General features: G+C 44.7%; 1 long non-coding RNA gene across 1 annotated transcript in view; it reads right to left on the reverse strand.

The window, feature by feature from the left end:
• The window catches only part of LOC311606167, a 64,916-nt gene extending 44,485 nt beyond the window's left edge, over positions 1 to 20,431 (reverse strand). The window contains exon 1 of the long non-coding RNA XR_014782241.1: positions 20,248 to 20,431. This is a non-coding gene — a long non-coding RNA (uncharacterized lncRNA). The remainder of the gene's footprint in view (positions 1 to 20,247) is intronic.

Here is a 20,431-nt window from a genome sequence, read left to right on the forward strand (position 1 = left end):
ATGACCAGTTGTAATAGACTCACCAAGCAGGATTCTTCTGACGAGGTCTTTAAAAGATTAGTGCCAGCTACAGGAAGGTGGGCGTTGAGTGTGCGGCTGGGTTTAGTTGGTGCTAAATTGAGTCATCAAGTAATAATTATATCATCTCCTCCATTCAGCTACGCAACACGGAACCAAAAAGGCAGGGGTGCTTAATGGGGGCTATTCTTAAGAACGGAGCTCCGAGCCACTTAATACACGCGGCAAGTTTATGTCATACTATCGCCCCACCGGATGCTGGCGACTCGCCCTACCTCAAGCCTGCCCCGTTCTCCCACGGTAATTTATGAACACAAAGAAGTTGACTGTGGGCTCAAATTGCCCCCGAAAGCACCCTCGCCCAGGTGAAGAGAAAGTACCGAGATTTTGGACTTGCCCTTTTCCTAAGTCGGCTACAGTACAGACACCTCAAGCGGAATCTCTTCCTCCACATGCTGCCTGCAGTGTTCTCTGTGGAAAGGGTTTCCCAGTTAAAAAGCAAACATTTTAAGGTTGAGACCTCATCAGCATCTCCAAAGGGCTGTGAAAAGCCTCTATTCTCTTTCTCCTGCCAAGTAAATTCTGTTTGGCTGAACACTGGCACTGTTCCTGTGTTGTCATGGTGGGCACTATTGTCACAGCTGTCTCAGAAGGCGCTGCCTTGAATATCTTTAGAAACTAATGAACAAATAAGGAACATGACATCCTCTGCAGCAAAAGAGCCTTTTAGAAGGCTACAGCAGTTACTACAGCAAATTTCCAAGTGCGTAGCACAAGCAGCATGCTTCATAATTCTTTAGAAGTATGGAACCAAAATATGGAATTAAGTAAGTGAATAAATAATCAAATAAACATCCATATTCATATATGTGTATATATAAAAATAGGCAGATATCCCAGAGATAAGAACATTAAACAGCACACACAGATACCTTCATTAAAAAGAAAAAATGACAGGGTATTTTGAAGGTTTTTTTAAATACTTATTCAGTTATGTTATTTTAATTAATTTTCTTTTTTTTTTTTTAACTGATTTTTCAAGACAGGGCTTCCCTGTTTAGCTTTGGCTGTCTTGGAATTCATTCTATAAATGAGCCTGGCCTTGAACTCAAGAAATTCCCCTGCATCTGCCTGTGGAGTGTGGGAATTAAAGGTGTGTGCCACCACCTATATCTATAATGATGTTGTTTAATATAAAGACATTTGTGTATTTTTAATAATGTAAGAAAAAGTTTTAATTTGTAAAGTGGTTCTTTATAAACAGAAGTCTGAAAAGATGACACACATTTTGCTAAAGATTACTTTTAGTTTGATTTACAGCACTTTCGATAGGATCCAAACTTTATAGGGAGAGACAAAAATGGCTAGTTGTTTTGTACCCTAAATACACTATTATATTTCAGCCCTTCTAATAGCCAGCAAAAGTCTAAGTACACCACGGTTTCTGTGAAGCCCCAACGCATCTTAACCTGGTAGACACACAATGCCAAAGTACGAAATAATGCCTACATAGGCCAGTGGAAAATATGATTTTCAGTGTTCTATCATCTTTTTAAAATATTTTTGAAAGTATAATTATTTCATTCCCCCTCCTTTCCTCACTCCGACCCCTCCCATGGACCCCTGACCCTTGTTCTTTTACAAATCCACAGCCTTTTTTTCTTTGTCGCTACATGGCATAACTCCAGAGCCAGCTGGAGTTATGGTTGCAAACTGCCCAGTGTGTTTGTAAGTCTTATGTTGGGTTGGTTTTGAAGAACAAGGGGAGACTTGGGTAATTGAGACAGAGCACCTGCATCCTACAGAACAAAACAGTTCCTATATGGTCCCCTAAGAAGAAGTTTTCTGCAGGGCGCGGTGGTGGCGCACACCTTTAATCCCAGCACTAGAGAAGCACAAACAGGCCGACCTCTGAGAGTTCAAATGCTGGTTCAATTCCCAGCACCCACGAGAGGTTCACAGCTCCCGTCCCAGGGCATCTGGCACCTTCCCACACACACATAGACGCAGGCAAAACACCATTGCGTAGAAAATAAGTAAATCCTGGGCTGGGGGAGTTTTCTAAATAAACAAACTTGCCTTACACTATGCTGTTACCTGTGTGAAAGGACAGAAGGACAGCGGAGCTGTCTTAATTCGTTTGGTCTCCTACTAGCCAGACTTTGTGGCATAGCCACCTATATGGGTGCAAGTCCATTACCTTCCAGACAAAACCCTGACTGGCTGAAGTATACACACACACACACACACACACACACACACACACACACACACACACACACACAAATTTTCTTCCCCAGAGAATCCATTTTTCTTCTATAAAGCTGACCTACCCTCTGTTCCTGGGATAATTCCAAATTATTTAAAGCAATCTTTGTCTCCTAGGGGACACTCATCTGTCACATCTGAGGTTTGGAAGGAGGGGATTGTACCAAGCAAGCAAGGGTGCTGTTAAACACCCCACATTACATAGGCAGCTGCAACACAAAGGGGCCAGCATCAAAGCTGACACCCTCTTCAAAGCAAGGCTTCTTAGACTTTTCTCACATGTAACCTCCTTCAGCCTCAGAAATTTCCATACAGCCACAGTATGTAGCAACACAAAACCGGCACATAAAGCACGCATTTGTATATGGGACGGGTTATAAATCATTATAAATTTATTTTTAAAGCGGTTCTTCGGTATTTGTAATCTTGCCACTTATTAAAGAAAGAAGCAAATTGACATGCTAATGAAATTGAGGCGCCTGTTTGGTTTCACAGAAAGAATTAAGTCCTGGTTTCTTGTCTGATATCTGCAGAACAGAGCACGCCTTCAGTTGCTTTTGGAGTTTGACAGAAAGTTTTCAATAACTGCATATGTGTGTGTGTGTGTGTGTGTGTGTGTGTGTGTGTGTGTGTGTGTGTGTCACAGGGGACAGCTCTGAGGAGTTGCTTCTTTCCTTTCATCTTTCCGTCTGTTCCAAGGATCAAACTTAGGTCATCATGTTTCGCAGCAAGTGATTTTAGCCGCTGGCCCTGAACAGCAATTTTTAAAAATTCAAACATTCAAACGCGATAGAGTCCAGTTTACACTAATCTGATACCTACATGCTGAGGAATGACGGTAAGAAAATACCAAATCTTCATTCCATTCTGTTTCCAAGAACAGAAAGCTGGACAAACAGTAAAACCACCCCCAATATATCGTAAAGAATTCAATCTTGGCTTCTTATTTGCTAGTGTAGGACAAAACATCTTCAGCGTTTTCAGAGACGGATTGATTGGTTGCTTTTGTTTGATTAATATAATCCTTTCATGCAAAAGAAAAGAGGTTTTTGTAAATGAAGCTCTCCCTTCTTGTATCATGCCATGCTAGTACACCACCTAATTAATATGAGTGCATCCAACAACCACGCAATAAACCAGGGTAAGGAATACAAAGAACCGCCTTTTATGACTGAACCAACTAGTGAATCCACCGACATCGGAGGCCTTCCTAGCACTGCAATTCCTATGTGAGCTAACACAGGTTCTCTTTTTATTTTTATTTTTTTTAGTATTCAGGGTTTCTCTGTGTAGCCCTAGCTGTCCTAGACTCTCTCTCTCTCTCTCTCTCTCTCTCTCTCTCTCTCTCTCTCTCTCTCTCTCTCTCCTCTTCTCTCCCCCCCCCCTCTCTGTAGTCAAGGCCAGCCTTGAATTAATAGAGATCTGCCTGCCTCTGCCTCCCAGTTTGAGCTGTGTGTTTCATGAATTGCATCAAGGCTTTACTATTATTACTACTACTGTGCCAGAGGCAGTCTTCAGCACTGAGAATATAAGACTGAAAAATGCAACCAATTGGCTCAAGGTAAGGTTTTTATACTGAAGGACTGTTTGGATCCTTAACTAAATAACTGTGTTAAATGCTGTAAGAGAGACAGATGTGGGCCAGATGAAGTGGTGCACACCTTTTTTTTTCAAGACAGGCTTTCTCTGTTTAGCCTTGGCTGTCCTGGACTTGCTTTGTAGACCAGGCTGGTCTTGAACTTGCTGTGATCCACCTGCCTCTGCCTCTTGAGTGCTGGGATTAAAGGCGTGCACCACTACACCAGGCAGTGGTATACACCTTTAATACCAGCACTGAGGAGGCAGAGGTAAGGCAGATTTCTGTGAACTTGGGGACAGCTTGATCAACAAAGGAAGCAAGTCCAGCCCATGGGGGATACACAGTGAGACCCTGAGATGGCTCAACAGTTTAAGGACACTTGTAGCTCTTGCAGAGGCCCAAGTTCAATTCCCAGCACCCACATGGTAGTTCACAACCATCCACAACTCCTGTTCCAGAGGATCTAGTGCCCTCTTCTGACATCCGTGTGCTGGGATAAATCTTTTCTTTTTATTTATTTATTTATTTATTTATTTATTTATTTATTTATTTATCTATTTGTGTTTTGAGACAGGATCTCTCTGTGTAGCCTTGGCTGTCCTGGACTCACTTTGTAGACCAGGCTGGCCTCAAACTCACAGAGATCCTCCTGCCTCTGCCTGCCTCCCAAGTGCTGGGATTAAAGGTGTGTGCCACCACTGCCAAGCATACATCTATTTTTTTTAATACCTGATTTCCCTAAGGCAGAAAAATCAAGAAGCTCATTCTTGGTTCTCTTGCTCCCAGGTGTTAAATTTTATTTTATTTGAATTTAGGTGTTGATCTAAAGGGTCATGTAATCCAGGATCGCTAATGGGTTGGGTTGGTTTTTAGAGGGTATTATTGTTGGGTTTTGGGGGTGTTGCTGCTGTGGTTTCCCAGGGCTGGGGAATCAAAGCCACTCCTCTACCACAGAGCTATTACTCCCTGCACCTACTTGCTGTTTTTTGTAAGAAAATGAGGTTGAGTCAAAATGCAGTACGCAGTTCCCTCAGCAATCCATCCCATCTTTCAGTGTCTCCCACCCCATCAAGCGTACAGCTGAGTGCGTGCCTTTGCCATGCTTTCTTTTTTTTTTTTTAAGACTTTATTTATTTTATGTATATGAGTGCTCTATGTGCATGTCCACCTGCAGGCCAGAAGAGGGCACCAGATCACATTATAGATGGTTGAGAGCCACCATGTGGTTGCTGAGAATTGAACTCAGGACCTCTGGAAGAATAGACAGTGCTCTTAACCCCTGAGCCATCTCTCCAGCCCTTGCTATACTTTCAAATGAAAGTTTAGGCAATTTAATACAGAGAACAAGAACAACTTAAGCTGAAAATCACTAATTCGGATGAAAAGACAAAAAAAAAAAAAAAACGCAAGCATAAAGGTGGAAAGGAAAGAGGAAGGAGAGAAAGATGCTCTGAAGCCTGGGGGGGAAAAAAGGAGAGTGTGATGTCTGTTCTCTTTATAATGACTGAAACACTGAACCTTAAACTGAGACTCAGAGACGAACTAAAAACAAAATCCCTGATCTTCTGCCAAATTGCTGATCATCTGCACATACACGCCTCCTCCCCACCACTCAGACACACCCATGGAAAATAGCTTGTGCTCAGTGGATTCGTCCATCACATTAGCCTCAGTATGCCTTGAAGTTCAAGTTGCCTCTCCCAGGAGGCATTCCAAAGGAGGCACGCCGGCCAGGGTTCCTTAGTTCTAGCGATTTCCCTGTGACCTGTCTTGCCAGTACTTTAGAGAGCTACGGTGAGGCGATACATCCCGAACTACTAAAGCCTCTCATGGAGTGAGTGGGTTTCCTGGGCTTTTTGGTTGGTTGGTGGGTTTTTTTCAGATTTAGGGGTTTGTTTGTTTGTTTTTTGTTTTGTTTGTTTCTTTAAGAAGATTCAGATGGAGAATCTTGTCAGACAAGGTCCTACCTATCTAGGTTACGGAAACCATTGCCAGCTCTGGCATTCATACCTTCTGAAACATCTGTCCTGAAGTTTCAACAGCAGAAAGCTTAGCCGGATGGCTCAGCAGGTAAAGGCTTCAGTCTCTCGACCCACAAAGTAGGAGAGAACTGAGTCTCATCATAAACTGTCCTCTGTCCTCCCTGCTTCGTGACATGCATGTCCACACACATACAAGCATATGTATATGTGTATTCACATACGAATGAATGTAACTAAAGTTTTTAAACTAACCAAAATAAAAGCTATTTTTAAAGTTGTTAAAGGTTTTTTAAGGCATAGGTTGCCTACAGGTGATAGGGGCACACCCCTTTGATCTTAGCATTGGGAAGGAAGAGGCAGGCAGATATCTTGAGTTCGAGGCCAGCCTGGACTATAGAGCAAGTTCCAAGGCAGCCAGGGAAACACAGAGAAGCCCTGTCTTTAAAAAAAAAAAAAAAAAAAAAAAAGAGTAGGTTAGGTTGCTGGGGCTAGTGAGGACCAGAGTTCACAACCCCACAACCTATGTAAATGCTGGTAGGTATGGCGGCCTGCCTATAATTCGAGCCTCAGAAGCAAAGAGGAGAAATCCGCAGAGCAAGCTGGATACTGAAATTAGCCGTATCAATGAATAAGATTGGACCTGGAAATGTACATGCACTCACATACACACACAGTAGCCACACATGGGTACACACACATGTGCAAGTATGTCTGCACACTATACACACACATACACATATTAAAACAGAGGGGGGAGAATAAATTGTAAGGTTTGGGGTGTAGCTCAGCTGGCTGAGGGCTTGTGTGGAATGCACAAATCCCTACCTTTGATCCCCAGCATCACGAAAACTGTGCACAGTACCATGTGCCTGATAATCCTAGCACCTGAGAGGTGGAGGCAGGAGAATCAGAGGTCAAAGGTCAGCCTTGGTATGTTCAGCGCCACGATGGGATGCTGAAATACACGAGACCCTTTCTCAAAAAAAAAAAAGGGGGGGGTGGGATCATTATTCAATTATGACTTGGGTCCTGAGTTACACAAATACAACTTAAGTGAACTTAAGCAAAGGAGCAAATCCCTTGCCTGTCTGAGGAGTCCTAGTTCAGGGCCCAGATCAATATTAGAGCTTTTCGTTTTCCCGATGTCTCTACTCAGTTCCTGTGTGTTAGCTTTGTCTTTGAATGGGCTCAGGCTCTGGAGAGATGGCTCGGTCGTTATGAGCACATATTGCTCTTACAGAGGATTTGGCCTCAATTCCCAGCTCCCAAAACAGGAGGAGTCTCACAGTTAATTCTAACTCTAACTCTTTTGGGCTCCTAAGGTGCTGCACCCACATGCATTTTTTTTTTTTTTTGGACAAAAGGAGGGCCTGGAGAGATGGCTCAGTGGTTAAGAGCACTCCCTGTTCTCGCAGAGGCCCTGGGTTGCAGTCCCAACACCCACATGGCAGCTCACAGCCATCTGTCCTTCAGTTCCAGGGAGGATCCACTGTTCTCTTCTGACCTGCTTGCATGCATGTATGTAGGTGGAACACACATAAAATAAAACGACTAAGTCTAATAAAAAGCTTTAAAGGAGTAACTTTTTTTTTTAAGAAGATGAGTTTTGTGTGGCTGTGGAAGATATCCGCTGTGGTTATATGTGGAACAGCAGGCAGTGTAGCAATGTAGCGACTTCTGCAGAAGACCAGAGGCTACTCAAGCACGATGTGTCTGTCACTTTAGTGTCTGATGGATCCTATTGGTACCCACGGCCCACACTAGAACCAATCTTGTGTCTAAGCAACGGAGCTCCACGTCTGTTCAAGCCTGATTCATATGCTGTTCCTGTTGTGGAGTGAGTGGGGCCTGGCAATTGGAGCCATGGGAGGTGGGAGTTAGAAGCAGAAGAGCCGGCCGGGCGTGGTGGCGCACGCCTGTAATCCCAGCACTCAGGAGGCAGAGGCAAGCGGATCACTGTGAGTTCGAGGCCAGCCTGGTCAACAAAGTGAGTCTAGGTCATGAAAGGCTAACAAGGAAACCCTGTCTCGAAAAACAAAAACAAACAAACAAAAAAAGTAGAAGAGCCATGCTTCCTTAAAGAAGGGGTATCCGCAAAAACAACAGAAAGTCCCCCTGTAGTGACACGGTAGTAAATAGGTCGTTCATAGCACCCTCAAAAGTACTCAGGCATGCATTTAAGGAGCCTGTGACAATTAGTACATTTCCAATTTGAGAGAACTGAGGTGGGAGGGGAAACAGTGTCATTTTTGCCCTGGAACCAAGTGACCGAGCATCACGGGAATTTGTGCTTTTGCGAGTCTCGCAGCTTGCCCGTTCCACCACAGGTCAACTCTTCTATTTTTGTTGTTACCTCAGATAGCACACTTGGCTCTGAGACATTCTGACTACGTCTTCTGCAAGACAGCATAATTGGCCCCTAATATGGCAGGTTGCTTTTTCTAAAGCATTTTGAAAACCCTGGGAAGACCGAGGTTACAGCGCATGCTCCAGTGAGCCTGTTAGGCTTACTCGTGATGACTCTAGGTTATGTTTGGAACTCTTAACGAAGTGAATAAACAGATGGCCAGCGGCGGTTAAAATTGAAAGTGGGTTGAAAAATGCTGAGAATAGATTCTTTTAATAGTCTCTATGCTTAAAGGCCCCTCAGAAATGACTAGACAATATACGTTAGCAAGCGTTGTTCCTTCTGGAACGAATTAAGCTCAAAGAGAACAGATGTGCTCTCGTGAATCTAAAGCGATGTGAAAACAGAATTACTCGTTCTGTATCCGTATCACAAAATTCTTGAGGCATAATTAATTGAGGATGATTACCTCAGAAATAGCTTGAGCCAAGACTCCACCGATAAAAGTATTTTTTTACTAGCTTCCTAACAGCCCATGTTATTCACCAGAAACGCACAGGAATGGGTGTGCTGCGTCCTAGGAAAAGTCTCATTTAGGAGTGTGCTTGAGACAGAAACAGCAATGTGGTGGGAAAGTCGAGTTTCAGGATTCGCTTTTCTGAGCAAAGGCCAAAAAGGACAGTGAACCAGACAGGCCAGCTGTGGGGATGCAGCTGTGGGGATGCAGCTGTGGGGATACAGCTGTGAGGATGCAGCTGTGAAGATGCAGCTGTGGGGATGCAGCTGTGGGGATGCAGCTGTGAGGATGCAGCTGTGGGGATGCAGCTGTGGGGATGGAGCTGTGAAGATGCAGCTGTGGGGATGCAGCTGAGAGGTTGCAGCTGTGGGGATGCAGCTGTGAGGATGAGGCTGTGGGGATGCGGCTGTGGGGATGCGGCTGTGGGGATGCGGCTGTGGGGATGCAGCTGTGGGGATGCGGCTGTGGGGATGCAGCTGTGGGGATGCAGCTGTGGGGATGCAGCTGTGAAGATGCAGCTGTGAGGATGCAGCTGAGAGGCTGCAGCTGAGAGGCTGCAGCTGTGAGGATGCAGCTGAGAGGCTGCAGCTGTGGGGATGCAGCTGTGGGGGTGCAGCTGTGAAGATGCAGCTGTGGGGATGCAGCTGTGAGGATGCAGCTGTGGGAATGCAGCTGAGAGGCTGCAGCTGTGGGGATGCAGCTGTGAAGATGCAGCTGTGGGGATGCAGCTGTGGGGATGCAGCTGAGAGGCTGCAGCTGTGGGGATGCAGCTGTGGGGATGTAGCTGTGGGGATGCAGCTGTGAAGATGCAGCTGTGGGGATGCAGCTGTGAGGATGCAGCTGTGAGGATGCAGCTGTGGGGATGCAGCTGTGGGAATGCAGCTGAGAGGCTGCAGCTGTGGGCATGCAGCTGTGGGCATGCAGCTGTGGGGATGCAGCTGTGAGGATGCAGCTGTGAAGATGCAGCTGTGGGGATGCAGCTGAGAGGCTGCAGCTGTGGGGATGTAGCTGTGGGGATGCAGCTGTGAAGATGCAGCTGTGGGGATGCAGCTGTGAGGATGCAGCTATGAAGATGCAGCTGTGGGGACGCAGCTGTGGGAATGCAGCTGTGGGAATGCAGCTGTGGGGATGCAGCTGTGGGGATGCTGAAGAAAATGATGAAGTAGAAGTAGCTAGAGAGTAGCCACGTCACCCAGCTGGGAGCAGTGTGAGCAAACAGTGAGACAAACATCAGGATTGCGGTAGTGGGGGGGGGGGAGGAGCCATGAAGTTCTAGAGCTAAGGATGAGGGAGAGAATAAAAAAATAAAATAAAACGCAAACAGTTTCAACAAAACCAGCCAAACCAGCTCCAGAAATGAGTTTAACTAACACGAAGCTCCAGGAAGAACCGCAGCAGAACAAAGTAGACCCCTCTCTTAGCACCATACTTTATATTTTGTGGAATTTATCTTGTCTAACTAATATACTTTACTGATGGGGGGTGGTGGTGGGCGGGGTAGAGGTGGGGTGGGGTGGGGGAGCTGTTCCCAGAAAGGATGTGTCAATTATGCCTCTTGCTAGTTAACAAATTACTGCAAAAACGTACTGGCTTATATGAGTGATTCGTTCACGATTCTGTCATTTGGGCCGGGCGTGGCCAGAACGGCCTTGACACCACTCACATGGCAGCAGCTGGGCTGACGCAGTTCTGACCTTAGGATTTGTTTTTCCAAAGTGGCCTTACCCCATCCAGGCAAACTGGGACTCGTGTCGGTCGGAAGATCAGCTGGGGCCATTGGCCAAGGACTTAGTCCTTCTCCACATGGCCTCTACATGTGGCTGGGTGGGGCTTGTGGAGAGGCCATGTGGAGGACAACTGTTCACAGCATGGCAGTCTGGGTGGAAACAGCTGGCTTCCCCCAGGGTGCTAATGGGTCTTCTTCTGCAAGGCTTAAGCCTGGGACCAACACATTGCCACTTCCTCTGCTTTCTATTGGTTAAAATAGGTCCCAGGGCCACCACATGAGAGGAGGGAGAGGGGGAGGGAGGGAGGGAGAGAGAGAGAGGGAGAGAGAAAGAGAGAGAGAGAGAGACAAAGAAATGTCCAGTTGACCACAGAAAAGGTGTAACATATACCACATTAATTATCAGCTATAACGAAGGGGAATTTTATTCTGTTGTTACTTTGAAACATAGAAGGAAAAGGGAAAAATGGAGTATACAAAAGTAAAAAAAAAAAAAATGACTATTGCTAAAGGAAAGAGCATATTCTAATCTCAGCTACACAAAGGAACCTAAGAATCTTATAGATAAGGCAGAGGGGGAGCAGTGATAAAAGCCAGAAAAAAAACAAACAAATTTTTAAAAATAAAAGTAGACAGCCCAGAGAAGGGAATATGAGAAAATGAACTCACAAAGGTTCTGAAAGCTTACACTATAGAGGATCCTGCTCCACCAACGTCACCCTTCAGAAACAGAGAAGAAAACTGTCTGTTGGAGTTTGTCAGGTAAGGTGTAGGCTGAAAGAATTTCCTGGAATATAGGGAGAAAGTGAAAAGTAAAATTGTGTTTCTGAAAAGCCTTCAGAGAGGCTCTAGGCAGGTGTGGAGGAAGCCTCTTGGTCTCTCTCCTGGGAAGCTGTACTGTCCTAGGGAATGCTGTACGATGCCAGGTGTCTGTGCTTGCACCACTGTGACTCCTTTATGGCCCTGGCCTTGTCACTGTCCCACCAACCTTCTGAGGGCGAGGGGCATGTCATGATCTGCCCACCTTACAGCCTGGAATTTGCTCCTCGTGGTATATAAGCAACAAAGAAATCTTTAAATACCTAACTGCATGCTGAGCAAGGAATTAAATAACTCTTCATCTATTTCATTCAGTTCTAGGTACTATACTTATTCAACAAGATGACATGAGCAAGAAAATATAAACTCTGTCTTTATAATACACTAAGAACAGTGTGTGTGTGTATGTGTGTATGTGTGTGTCTGTCTGCCTATATAATAGGTTTAATATTATATATATGTAAATTTTATATATAATATCAGTGTTATAGTCTATGAAAGAAGTTCATCAGTACTAGCGACTTCTTTAGGTCAGTACATTACTGCAGTGACACAATGCCAGTGGGACATCAAGTGCAGAGTTCAGTCAGAGCAAGCGTCTAGTATTACCAATGGAGCCTTTTTCTTCTGGTTACCAGGCATTTTACACCAAAATAGCAATATATATATATATATATATATATATATATATATATATATATATAAAGCCAATGTCAACGGTGCAAGCAAAATCATGTGATTGGTTTTTTTTCCCTAGACTGGAAGCCATTTAAGAATTTAATTAATGGTTTTTATTTAATGTTAAGGTTTATGAGCCAGGCATGGTGGCCCATGTCTTTAGTCCCAGCACTCGGGAGACAGAGGCAGGTAGATCTCCGAGTTCGAGCCCTGCCTGCTATATAGAGCTAAGTTCCAGGACAGCCAGAGCTACAGAGAAACCCTGTCTAGGGGAGAAAAAAAAAAAAGATTTGTGGTGGTATTCCATTTGCAAAGAGAATAAATTAAATTGCAAGGCCTGAGTTTTCCCTCTATAAACCAAGAAACAGAGTTTCTTATAAATTACTGAGTAACCTTAAGTGAGACCTTAGAAAAGCAAATGGAAAAATAAGGTTTCTTTAAGTGATTAATACCACCACTATGGGAACACAACCTTAAAATTCTAACTTTCCAAAGCCAGCTTAATGGGATCCGTGTGCAATATAAATGCTATGACGTTCCTTTCCACTTAGACCAGACTTAACTATGCTTAATAAAATAAAAGGCCATGCATTTTCAACACAGCTACTAACAGGGTGAGAATAATAATATTAATTATATAATTGTTACAACAATGACAATTTTGATACAGCTACTAACAAGGAGGGAATAATAATATTAATAATTATTATCACAATGACAATGTTTAATAAGTATTCACTATTTTTTTTTCTATCCAAATTCTCATGCTTGGGGCTGGCCAGACAGACAAAGCCTGAGTGTGTGGGTTTGATTCCTGGAAACCACATAAAGAAGAAAGGAGAGGAACTGGAAGTGGTTGCGCACGCCTTTAATCCCAGGACTCGGCATGCAGAGGCAGGCGGATCTCTGTGAGTTCTAGGCTAGCCTTATCTACAACAGTGAGTTCCAGGATGGCCAGGTTTGTTACACAGAGAAACCCCATCTGTAAAAACAAGCAACAACAAACAAACAACAATAACAACAACAAAAAGATGGAAGGAGAGACTCGACCTTTAAACTTGCCCTATGACTTCCAAATGTTCACCTTGGATGGTTTTTTTTTTGTTTGTTTGTTTGTTTGTTTGTTTGTTTTTCGACACAGGGTCTCTCTGTGTAGCCTTGGCTGTCCTGGACTCGCTTTGTAGACCAGGCTGGCATCGAACTCACAGTGATCCACCTGCCTCTGCCTCTCGAGTGCTGGGATTAAAGGCGTGCGCCTCCACGCCCGGCTCACCTTGGATGTTTTGCATTCCCACACATAAATGCATCATGCACACTCATACGCAAGCATTTTGTATGCACATATACACAAAACCAGTATCATTTAAAAAAAATTTTATAAAAAAATCCTCATGCTTGTATACAGTTTATAAATAAAGAGGGAGGTGGGAAGTGACTAAAAAGTACACATAAGTGATTTTTAAACCCAAGAAACCAATCCCAAGAGTATGGAGGGTGGGCCGGGTGTGGTGGCTCTGCCTTTAATCCCAGAATTCAGGAGGCAGAGGCAGAGGCAGGCAGATCACTGTGAGTTCGAGGCCAGCCTAGTCTACAACTACAAAGTGAGTCCAGGACAGCCAAGGCTACACAGAGAAACTCTGTCTCAAAAAAAAAAAAAAAAAAAAAAAAAAAAGGAGGGTGAGGAGACACCATCCAGTTTCTCGTCAGTGAAGGACTTGCTCCCTGGCTGCTCAGAGTACTGTTGGGAAACAGCATTGCCCCGTGTGATGCTCAGTCAGCCTTAGCTATCCCACAATCCCTTTCAGGATTACTTCAGAAGAAGTCAGCAGCCTTGCCCAAGGTCACACCCTTCCAGGGTGACTCCTATCCAATGATGCGATGAGTACAGTGTGGAAACTGAAGTCATCTAAGGCCGACTTAGGACAACATGACAAGACCTTGTAGTGAGAGAACTCCCCTGTGGGCTTCTCAGAGACTGTAGCTGATGTACACCATAGCTGGATTTATCCCTCGGCTTCCTTCCCCGTCTTTCTACAAATTTTGATCCCAAGGGCACTCCGTAATAAACATTCTGTGTGATAAGCTCTGCCTCAGAGGCTGTTTGCTGCCTCGGGACACTAAAGTACAACTCGATCATTGCAAGTGCACCACCAGTATCAGGTCATTCTGTTTTGTTTTTGTTCTTGTTGGTTTTGTTGTTGTTGTTGGATTTTTAAAAAGACTTATTTATTTATTATGTACACAGTGCCCATTAGATCACAATATAGATGGTCATGAGCCACCATGCGGTTGCTGGGAATTGAACTCAGGACCTCTGGAAGAACAGACAGTGCTCTTAACCGCTGAGCCATCTCTCCAGCCCTGTTTGTTGGATTCTTGAGACAGGGTTTCTCTGTGTAGCCTTGGCTGTCTTAGACTCCCTTTGTAGATCAGGCTGGCCTCGAACTCACAGAGATCCGCCTGTCTCTCTGCCTCCCTGAGTGCTGGGATTACAGTCCTGCACCACCACGCCCAGCTTCTGTTTTGTTTTTTTGAGACAAGAGCTTCTCTATGTAGCCTACAGTGGCCTTGACCTTCTGATCTTCCTAATTCAGCCTCCTGAGTGCTGGGTTTACAGACACTGATCACCATAGCTCCTAGGCACTATTAATAACTTTGTCACCAAATATAGTTATAAATCACTGACTCTCAAACAAGTTACATAGTTCTTCATCTTAACCTGTATATTTGCCTGTAGATTAATGGGAAGAAAGCATGGAATTAATACTTTTTTAAAAAACAGTCTCTGATGAGCGGTGGTGGCGCACGCCTTTAATTCCAGCACTTGGGAAGCAGAGGCAGGCGGATCTCTATGAGTTCAAGCCCAGTCTGGTCTACAGAGTGAGTTCCAAGAGAGCCAGGGCTGTTACACAGAGAAACTCTGCAGAGGGGGGGGGTGGCGGGAGATGATTCCACAGTTTTTATCAAGGCATCTGTTTCAAGGTGGTGGAGAACATGTTAGGAGCATCCCTGAGTTGATGGCTTCCAGTGGGATGGTAGAGAAAGATTCATTTTTCTTTAAGGGGCTGGCCATTGGGAGTTCTCACAAATTGGACTTGGTGGGGGTTTTTGGGGGGGGCATGAAAGACACTGAGGGTTAACCTGAGTGGAATGGAAATCAAATCAAGTGTGATTGGGGTACATTGTCTGAAATTCCCAAATAATTAATAAAAATATTATATTGGGGGAGGAACCAAATTCTATATGGGCCTATTGTAACATTTCATTTGCTGTCGAAAGTTTCTTGGTCAAGAACAACGTTGTATAAAGCCCCATGGTAGTAGATAAGGCATCCTGTAGTCCAGGCATGGTCATTTTGGCTGAAACATCGCACACAAAGAAAGGAAATCCATAGTCAGAGTCTATTCCAGTAAAAACAAATGACCTTTCGTATGGAAGAAGTCCAACATCGTCAACCTGCTGCCACATGGCTGGCTGATCACCCTGACCCAGCCTTACTGAGGACTCACTGTTGCTCTCTGCCATGGGCAGAGAATGCCACCCTGGCCTCGCTGCTCGTGAAGCCTCTAGCATATGACAGGGGTAACTGGGGAAAGAGGCTGACTGGCACCCGATCATCCTACCCAGGAGATAACTAAAATCCTGTTCTTCTGAGCTCACCCTATACTGAGCACTCAGGCGTACCAAACACCTTCACATTCTTCCTGCATCCCTGACATTTTGTCCACAGATGCCTTTTCCTGTATCTCCTTGTCACATTTTTTTTCTCTCTCTCTCTCCTTTTCAGCTGTGCTTCTCTCCTGACTGTCCAGGAAGAGTACTGGCCACAGCCCGTGAGTTAACATGCGATCGAATATTGAGCGTTTCTCATCCTAAGCAAAATGAACAATCTGGTGTACTGTTTGGTGTCCTACCCACCAGGAAGATGTCCCTTCATCACTCCCCTTTAGGGCTATGCCAGCGGGAGGCTACTGTGTTAAACTGCCCATATCTGGGTGGTGAATCACAGCTGCTTCTTTCTCTGTTGATTAATCACAGGGAGTTTATATCAGACTGTGGGCAGGCTGGGTGATCAAAAGTAAGGAAGAGACCCTTTCATACCTGTGTGCAAGTGTAGCTCATTAGTGTATACTTGTGCCGTAATATAACTTCCCTGTTGTAACAGACTTTTAGCCTTTTAGCTTCTCTACATTTTTAAAAAATGTGCTATTGAACACACACACACACACACACACACACACACAGCTGACACTCACGCTCTCTGCCAGAGGGCCCAGCTGATCTTATACTAAGCTTGTCATCTGAGTCAACGCTGTCATAATTCATACTTTGCTATCTACGCTTCGTACGTACCCTAAGCACTGCCTCACTTACCTCACTTAGGACCAATCAAACCAAGGTCAATTAGAACTGCTCGTTAGCAGAATAACCGGAGTCAGAGCTGGACCACCCTGCCCCAGCATCCACCCCACCTGTATGAGCTAACTGCAGTTTTTGCCTTTATAAACCGACTCCGGAAAACAGATTGATGTCACAGTTAGGCTCCCGAGTCCTTTCTGTGGCCGTGATTGCAATCAGCCTTGTCTCCGGGGTGTGTTCACTCAACAAACCATCCATACCTGACTGAGACTGGAGTCTGAGTGGTTTTTCTTTGTTTACGCTTTTGAGACAAGGTCCTCCCTGTGGAGCCTAGAGCTCACTATTTAGACTAGGCTGGTCTCAAACTCAAGATTCACCCGCCGCTACCTTCTGAGTGCTGGGATTAAAGGTGCCCGCCACCAATACCCAGCAGCTGCAGAGATTTTAACTTAGGATTTCTAGGACCTCATTCATGACTCAGGCAGTGAAGTTCTTTTCTTGCAAGTGTAAGCAGCTGAGTTCAGCTCTCCAACAAGCATGTCCGGGCATGGTGTCGTACATCTGTCATCCTAGCTCTGGGGACATGTGAGAGAAAGGGGTCCCCAGAGCTCACTGGCCAGCCAGTCTGGCCAATCTCAGTGACGTTAGGTTCGGCAAGAGATTCTGTCGCAGAAATTAATGTGGCTAAGGATAGAATAGAACATCTAACATTGACCTTTGGCCTCTACACGTGCACACACATGTACAAGCATGAACATGAGCACACATATACACTAAGCACATACATACATCCTACACACGTATGTATACAAGAAAGTAGAAGTAATAATTTAAAATGAAAATATGTCAGCTGGGTGGTGGCGGTGCATGCTTTTAATCCCAGCACCGGGGAGGCAGATCTCTGTGAGTTCGAGGCCAGCCTGGTCTACAGAGGGAGCTCCAGGACAGCCAGGGCTACACAGAGAAATCCTGTCTCGAAAGACCAAAAATTCTTTTTAAAAAATTAAAATATAAAATATGCCTTTTATTAACTCTGCCACATGCATTTCATTTCCCCAAAGCAAAGAGACAAACGCGTGGCTGTGCATCTGTAATGAAAGTATCTGGACAACTGAGGCAGTGGGCTGGCCTGACTTAGAAAGCAGCAAAACTCTTATCTCAATTTAGAGACACTAAGAGGGAGGCGATATCAAAGGACCATTTCGACATCTGTTACAGATCTTCTAGACTACTCAAGAAAAGAAGCCACGTCAACTTAGCACAAGCTGGAGACATTTGGGAAGAAGTAACCTCAATTGAGAAAATGTCCACATAAAACTGGCCTACAAGCAAGTCTATAGTGCGTTTTTTTCTTCATTAGTGACTGGTGCGGAGGGGCCCAGCCCATTGTGGGCGGAGCTACCCCTGGGCTGGCAGTCCTGAGTGCTATTAGATGAGCCAACTGAGCGATCCATGGAGAGCAAGCCAGTAAGCAGCACTCCTCCACGGCCTCTGCATCAGCTCCTGCCCTGATTTGAGTTCCTGGCCTGACTTTCTTCAATGCTAGATTGTGACGTGAAACTATTGTAAACTAAATAAACCCTTTCCTCCACAATTTGACTTTGGTCATGGTTAGGAACCCTAACAGATGCTATTTATTACACACATACACACACACACACACATATATATAATAAATATAGCATGTTTTACATATTATATATGAGGTCATATATAATATTAAAACAAAATGTTATGTATTACATAATGTGACAGAATCTGATATAATTCAGATTATAAAACAGATAATGTAATGCAGATTATAAAACAGAAACTAATATAATTCAAGATTGTGTGTGTGTGTGTGTGTGTGTGTGTGTAAGTGTGCTGTCAGCTTGTACAACAACAGCTAACACATCCCTGAACTACCAAAGGAACAATTACCTATCTGCAGCCTTGAGGTGGCATAGTAATTATCGTCACCAAATAAACTTTGGGTATTCAACTATTAGAATCAAATCCAACTTATTTAAAATTATTCAGTTAGCTGCCCACATAACTCCACTAGTGACCTAGTAAATCAGCTAACTAGGTAGTCATTTTCACTACTATATTTGTTACAGGAGACGGCCCAATCTTGTAGATAACTATTTAAGAGCCAGGCATGGTGGTACATGCCTATAAGCACTCAGGAAGCTGGCAGGGTTGTGAATTTGAGGTCAGCTTGGGCTTATGAGATTTCTATCTTTTTTTTTTTTAATTTACTTCAAGTTCAACAGAAGTCCTATTTTCTTACTTGACAAATTGCAGGTTAGTTACAGTTAAGCCTCCCAGGAGCTCCGGAAGTCTGTTCTTAGACTTCAGCACAGTAATTCAGCCTGCCTAACCTCACCAGACAATTAGTCTTAGAACTTGGCCAGAGGGCTCGGAGAACTTCAGCTTTCAGCTTAGCACGGTTGTGCCAACAACTCATTCCGTGGGGCATCTTTTTGTACTTCCTGTTTTCCGGCATTTGCTTTCCACTCTTGCTCACGTGTCTCAGGATGGTCTTGTTTTTCTTTGCTCACCGCTCAGCTCTGTCTTAAGGACTGTTTGTTTCCCCACCCAGTTTACAAAGAGACAGGACCTTTCCACAAAGCTGATGCTCACTGATTGGGTAGACTGGCTGGCCAGTGACCTTTCTCTCACACATCCCCAGAGCTAGGGTGACAGATGTCCGCCAGTGGGGTTCCCTGCTAGACACTCAGCCACCTCTCAGACACTCCTCCCCCATTTTTACAAGTCTTTTCATCTTTCTCTCATTCTGATCTTCTCCTTTTACTTTTTCTTAAACATTTATTTTATTTTATTTTATTTTGCCTGGTGGCCATGGAGGTCTGAAGAGGGTACCCGATCTGGAACTGAATTCTAGATAGCTGTGAACCACCATGTGGACACTGGGAATTGAACCTTGGTCCTCTGCTAAAGGAACAGCTGCTCCAACTGCTGAGCCATCCCGTTCCTACTTCTCAACCACACCATCCCACGTAATCTTATTAACTAAACTCCAAATACATTCCATACTGTCCTTGATGGCTTCTCCTTCGACAGGTATTGAAATCAAAGGGTATTATGACATATTTAATAATATTAGGCAGCCATGATAACAAAATATCCAAAGTATTGGTGACAATTCAATATGTCTCATAGATGTCTCTTCTTCTCTCTGACAAGCTTTCTCTGCAACTCATGAACTTCCTCTACTTTGTTCCTTCTGTTTGCTAACTCTGGGAAATGAATACTTTTTTTTTCCTTCCCCCATTCTGCGGGAGCTATCCATTTACCATTTGTTTGTTTGTTTGTTTGCTTGCTTGCTTGCTTGGTTTTTGAGACATGGTTTCTCTGACCAGCCCTCAGAACTTACCAGGCTGGCCTCGAACTCACAGAGAAACGCTGCCTCTGCCTCCCAGGTGCTGGCATTAAAAGGCGTGGACCATCACCACCTGAGGCGCGCCACCACCACCTGAGGCTACCCGTTAGCTTAACTCCTATTACCATCCTATCCTTATGCGTTTCTAAAGCGTTACTGTGGTTTGAACGTGAAGTGCCCCGGTAGCCTTGAAGCTTTAGTGCTCTGGCCTCCACTTCCTTCTCTCGCCCTGCTTCCTGAATGCAGATACAGTGTGGCCGCCAGCTTTCTGCTCTAACCGCCACCCCTCCCTGCCGTGATGGACTGTCCCCCATTGGAACTGTGACCTGAAATAAACCCTCTTCGGGGAATTTTATCACAACAACAAGGGCATGTCATTAACTAACATAGTTTAGTTCCGCCTACTCGCACACTTTGCTCTTACGTCTTCTGTTTTGGATTGTTGCTGGCGGCTACAGTTTGTTCGTTTTCATTAGTATGTGTCTTAGCCAGTGTCCTCTTGCGGTGAAGAGGCCATGGCCAAGGCAGCTCTTACAAAGGACAGCATTTAATTGGGGCTTGCTTACCGTCTCAGAGGTGTAGTGCATTATCACCACGGTGGAGAGCATTGGGGGTTGAGCAGGCGCTGGAGAAGTAGCTGAGAGTTCTACCTCCAAATCCTCAGGCAGCAGCCAGAGACACGGGGCTCTGAAACCTCATAGCCTACCATCAACGATCCGCTTCCTCCAACAAGGCCACACCCACTCCAAC

This window comes from Acomys minous, assembly GCF_964271855.1.
Source record: "Acomys minous genome assembly, chromosome: 9".
Taxonomy (NCBI): domain Eukaryota; kingdom Metazoa; phylum Chordata; class Mammalia; order Rodentia; family Muridae; genus Acomys; species Acomys minous.